The sequence below is a fragment of the Alnus glutinosa genome, chromosome 4 (genome assembly GCF_958979055.1).
Source record: "Alnus glutinosa chromosome 4, dhAlnGlut1.1, whole genome shotgun sequence".
Lineage (NCBI taxonomy): Eukaryota > Viridiplantae > Streptophyta > Magnoliopsida > Fagales > Betulaceae > Alnus > Alnus glutinosa.
The window spans coordinates 17,266,085-17,272,084 of NC_084889.1; positions in this window are offsets into that span (position 1 = coordinate 17,266,085).

Consider the following 6,000-nt stretch of genomic DNA (forward strand, 5'->3'; position numbering starts at 1 on the left):
ATCTAGTCCGCCGGAATCCGGCGACGGCGGCCTGACATCGCTAGATTTCGGCACCGGCAAAATTTGGGACTTTCGACTGTAGATTCAAGCTACTAACTAACTCCGATACCCGGTGGTGGTAGATTCCCACAAACGTGCATGCAAGGATGAAGAATTTAAATTCGGAAAACAATTTACCGTAAATCATTTTTCAAAAATTAAAGAGGTTTTTACGGTCAAACTGAAATAATTTCCGTTGACCATTATTTTCACCCCTACCAAACACTATAAAATGCCGAAATCATTTTTCAGAAATTATTTTACGTCGAAAGAAACGGAGCATAAGCCTTAAGGAATTCCCTGATTCCAAAAGAAAAGAACTTTGCCTTACTAAAAAATAAGAAACATCTCAAAGAGAACATTATTGAAATATGAAAACTTGTGGATTTCGTTTTAGACATAGAAGGCCAATTTATTAAATGCTCCAAAACACCGAACTGCTCCTTTCGGTTTCAATGACCGAAATCAAGAGGGACTCAAAATTTCCATTTTCGGTCAACATGAGAAATTATAAATAATTAATTAGTCAGACTCGAATATTCAATGATTAAATTAGTGTAATATTATTAATACAATAATATTATTAATTCAATCAGTATTATAATTGATATGATAATATTTATTATTGGCAAAATATTATTCAGTATAATAATATTATCGGTGTGATAATATTAATAATAATTAAACGAACTAGACCCCAAACAAATTTAAGTTATAACTTTAGTGAATTAAAAATGAGAAATACCTGATATGAAAATACCTGTAAATAAAATATCTAGATATTTTGAAAGATTAACTTCAATTAAAATTTAACTCAAGTTTAAGTAAACTTGAGCGGCAAGTTCGTTTGCACTCTCACGCCTATAAAACAGAGGCGTCCCCCTTCGTTTCAACTCGCACCTCTCAGTAATTACTGAGCTTCTTCTTCCTTCTCCTTTTTATTTCTCTTCTTTCTTTTCTATCTCTCATCCGAGAGATAACAAAGAGAGAGAGACCAGGGAAGAGATCAGAGATCGGGAGAGAGGGAAATCGTGAGACCCAAAAACTGAGAGAGACCCGAATCCCCTCCTTTTTCCTTTCCTCTTCTTTTCTCCTTTTCTCTTCTGTTCCCCGATCCTCTCCTTCCTTCCTCCTTGTGTTTTCCTTCTTTCTCCCGTCCAAAATAGAGAGAGATCATGAGAGACACAAAGAGAGAGACTGATCGGGAGACTGAGAGAAACATAGAGGGAGAGCCCGAGATCGAGAGACCTAGGAGAGAAGAGGTGCTGATCGTGGAGTAAACCGAATCCAAAAGAGAACCCGACGAACCCAGAGACTCGTGAGGCAATGTGACCAAACAGAGGACCCCATCACCAGCGGGTCAATGTCGGAGAACTAAGAGACGTGATTTCTGGTGAGCTAAGCTGGTTTTTCTGGCGGTTCCCAATGAGATTTCTGATGGATTTTCTATGAAAATCCTCACGATAATCTTAACAATTTCTTTTGATTATTTGGATTATTATTAATTTATTTTGGGTAATTAGATTGATGATTTTTGGTTGGTTCTTGGCCGGTTGTTGTGATTTTTGATTGTAGGTGTTTTGGGTTCTTGATCGGCCAGTAGTTTGGGATTTCGAACGACTGTGTGTGTGTGTGTGTGTGTGGTTTTTTATTTTGATACCCTTGTTTCGGTCGAGCCATGCTTGGGTTGATGTTTTTGGGTAGAATCCGGGTAGAGATCAATAGTTGGCATCTTGTTGTTAGGATTGGACTTGTAACGCCCCGCCTTATTACAAAAAAGGCGTAAATGATTAATTTCAATTAACCACATGACATTACTACATTAGAGATAATAAATCTCGCAACGGAATATATTTGTCGACTTAGGAATTGACAGAATAACACTTTGAACTGACTGAATTACTTCTAGGCATTTATTAAAAATTATTTAATTTCTTTATGCAAATTACATCGAAATATATGTCACAAAGACACAAAAGCATATACAGTGAAATCTACTAAATACAAGCAATTCTCTAAAACACACAAAGGAATGTAAACAGAAATTATTACAATTAATTATAACCAGCTATACAAATGTTAGCTTTAAATCTTTACTGCTAGCAAATAATCTCTTCCATCGTCTTCGAAACCCGCAGTTGACCAGCTAGTGCACCAGCATTGGTCATTCCAGAACCGGCTAGGTCATCGAGAGTGGTCATTCGTGTTAGTATTTTTATTGGCTACATTCTGGTTAAAACAAAAACACTTTATGTAATGGTTGCAGGACAGTTGGTTGTTTCAATCTTCAGACATTTGACAGTTGGTTTTTAAATTGAAATCTTCATACATAGAGACATTTACTGTTCACAAGCTTCTAAAAGATACCCATGAAGTGTCCATTGCAAAAACCAAGACAAATCAGCCGGGTTCTTGTGCAACCATCTGGAAGAGCCTTTGAAGGCGTCCAGACGCCCCGCAGTGTCTTACAGATAAACATTGAAGACGTCCGGACGTCAGAGCAACACCGTCCAAACGCTCGGTCAATCAGTATTCAACAAGGAGTATGTTCTCAGAAGTCGACACTGTTTGGGAAGTTTCTGCAATCCGTCCGAATGACAAGGCAACACATCCGGATGATGTCTAGTCTCTGCAAGCCGTCCGGACGACTCGGCAACACGTCCGGACGATATCCAGTAATTCAGATAACTCCAGAATTCCGTTTGAACGCGGAAAGGATTTTAGCAAAGACCGTCCGGACGCTCGTTCAAGCCGTTCGGGCGCAGACCTGATAAGGATTGAATTGCATTGTTTCTAAAGGATATCACTGAAATCCGTCCGGATGAGGCTAACTTCCGTCCGGACGCTCGACAGACAGAGTCCGAATCTCAACAGTTTTTGAGGTCTCTTGAAGCCTATAAATAGGGGGCTCTACGTCTGTGTTTTGTATAGAATTCGACAGAGAATTTCATAGTGCTTTGAGAGGGTGTTTAGGGAGAATCAAAGATTCGCTAGCTCTCAAGCCGGTGCTAGTGTGTGCTCAAGTGTTCGTGTGAAGTCTATCTTAGGGGTCGGCCCTAAGGTAAAGGAATCCATCAAAAACCCATTCAGGTGGGAGATCTGGTTGGGAAGCGTTCGTGTTGGGTTACACGTCAGAGTTAAAGGTATGACTACTGCATAGGGCTATGTGAGTACAAGTGTCTTGTAACTAGCTTTGTTTTTGTATAGTGGATTTCCTGGGTTTGGCTGCCCCGGAGTGATTTTTTCTCTTCATAGAGTTTCCACTTCGTAACAAATATCTGTCTCATTTAAATACCACATTTAAGATATTTGTTTGCACACAAACACACACTTGGTTTAAATTAGAAGTCAATAAATTATTTTCATTTGGTATCAGAGCCTAGTACACTCTATTTTTAGATTTATTTCTTGAGTGTATCCTTTTGACTTCTGTTTTTTATTATTATGTCTCAAAATCTTAATTCTGTTCCGTCCTTTGATGGAACAAACTATGGCTATTTGAAAGCCCGAATGCGCTTCTTTTTAAAATCTATTGACGTCTGAAAAATTGTTGAAACTGGTTGGATTAAACCAGAAAAAACAGACGAAATTACTGTTGTTCAGATAAGCGCAAGGCTGTCCAATGATAAAGCCCTCCATGCACTATGTCAAGCACTTTCACCATCTGAATTTGCAAGAATTTCAAATTGTGAAAAGATGCATGGCAAATTCTAGAAACAACATATTAAGGCACAAAACTAGTGAAATCTGCCAAACTTCAAATGTTGATTTTTAAGTTTGAAGAAATTAAGATGCTAGAAGATGAGACATTCGGAGAGTTCTACACTAAGATTAGTGACCTAAGAAATTCGATGGTGAGTCTTGGGAAGCAAATCTCGGATGTAAAACTCATCTGAAAGATACTAAGATCTTTGCCTGAGCGTTTCAGGATTAAGGTGACAACAATAGAAGAAAGCAAAGATCTGGAGGAGATGAAGATTGAAGAGCTGGTAGGATCTCTTCAGACATACGAATACTCCTTACCTCCGGTCAGAAAGGCAAAGACAATTGCCCTTAAAGCATCTAAGGCTTCCAAGAAGAAATCTATTGTCTCATCTAACGAAGACTCGGATGTTGATGAAGATGCAGTGGCAATGTTAGCCAAGAACTTCGAGCCCTTTATGAAGAATAATAAATTCAAGAAAAATTTCTCTGACAGATTAAGAAAGGCTCCTCACACAACTGATACAGAAGAAGCAAAAAAGAAAGATCTGAGGGGTCCCCAGTGCTTTGAATGTTCAGGTTTTGGGCACATCAGGACTGAATGTGCAAATCTGAAGAAACAAAGAGGGAAAGCCTTTAATGCAACTCTCAGCAATGAGTCTAAGAAAGAAGAAGAAGCTCCTGAGGAAGAAAAATTCCTGGCATTCGTTGCCCCATATGAAGATAAGGAAGATTCTCAATCCTACTATTCTGAAAATAGTGAAGAATAAGATATGCAGTCAACCTATCAACTTCAATAAGTAGAATTCCTAAAGCTAAGGGAGAAATACAAGCAGTAAGTATTAGAGCTGAACAGCCTCAAGACTGAGAAGACCTCTATGCTCATAAAGATCAATGATTTAGAAGAGAGGCTACTGGAGACACAGTTACAACTAGAGAGAGTCTCAGACGAGAAGCTCACTCGCATGCTCTCCATTCAGAAGTGCCCAACTAACAAAACCGGACTCGGGTATGTTCCTACTTCTAACACTCCTCCTACCTGCAAGACCATTTTTGTGAAGCCAGTTATTCCTGACTCTCCACCCCCAAGAATGGATAAAGGAAAAGCTGTTATGGAAGGAGATGATCCTGTTAACTCTCAGCCTCTATTCAAACTTCCCATCAGGAGAAAGCCTCCCACATGCCATCACTGTGGCAAGTCAGGGCACATTAGACCTAAGTGCCCACATTGGCAAGTTCAGTAGAAGAAAAAGTGGCAGGCTCTTAAAACTCCCATGTGTCACCAATGTGGAGTTAGCAGTCATGTTAGACCTAAGTGTTCTCCACCTAAGTCACCTAGGCAGCATAGATCACCGTCCAGAAATCATACTCCAAGGCATCAGCAGCTGCAGAAGCCTTCTCATGAGAAAAAGGCTTGGGTCCCCAAGAAAACTACAGCAAGGGAAATCTCCAGTGAATGAACATCTTCCACCAGCACTTTCATGCAAGATCTGGTCAGATTTTCGACTTTATAGCTTCAGAAGGAAGGACAAGACAAGAATGAGAACACTCATTCCCCAAGGGGGAACAGACCTACCTAGTAGGTAAGGTCACAAATGCCTAGGATTTTGGTTCCTAAATCCTAGAGCATGACAGGTACACTTGCATAGTTTATTTTAGTTTATCATCTTATAAAAACTTTGCATGCTGTTTTGAAACCATCTTTTCTATCCCTATATTCCCTCTTGGGTTTTCTTGAGGAAATTCTACATGTATTAAATAAGAATGATAGTAAAAGCACGTCGAGCAGCTGTTTTTTCCATCTTGTTACACTAAAACCTCTCTCCCTAAGGTCAGGTTTGTTTTTACCATACATGCTTGGTCAACCCTACTCTCTCTATTTTGAAAGCATGTTTGTTTTTTTTATAAAAATAAAAAGGGGTTAAAAGGATGCAGAGTTTTTCTTGTTTTATAACTTCCAGATATCGTATGTATGTTTAACTGATGTCTCAGTTTCTAATGCATTTTTTTAATTACCTTTATATAACTGAGAGTTTTTTTTATCTGCGAAGTTTTCCAGTGGTGTCCATTCTAGATAGTTGTTTTTCTCTTGTGATGAAAAATGTGCACTATCCAAGGCTCCCCTAAGGTATTTGTGTCTCTCCTCTGACTTGTAGCTTCTGGATTTTTTTTTTTTTTAATGGGAGAGATTTTTATCAAGATGGTCAATTTGACCAACTCGCTAGTTGAACCTAGAACCCATAAACTCTGGCATTCTTT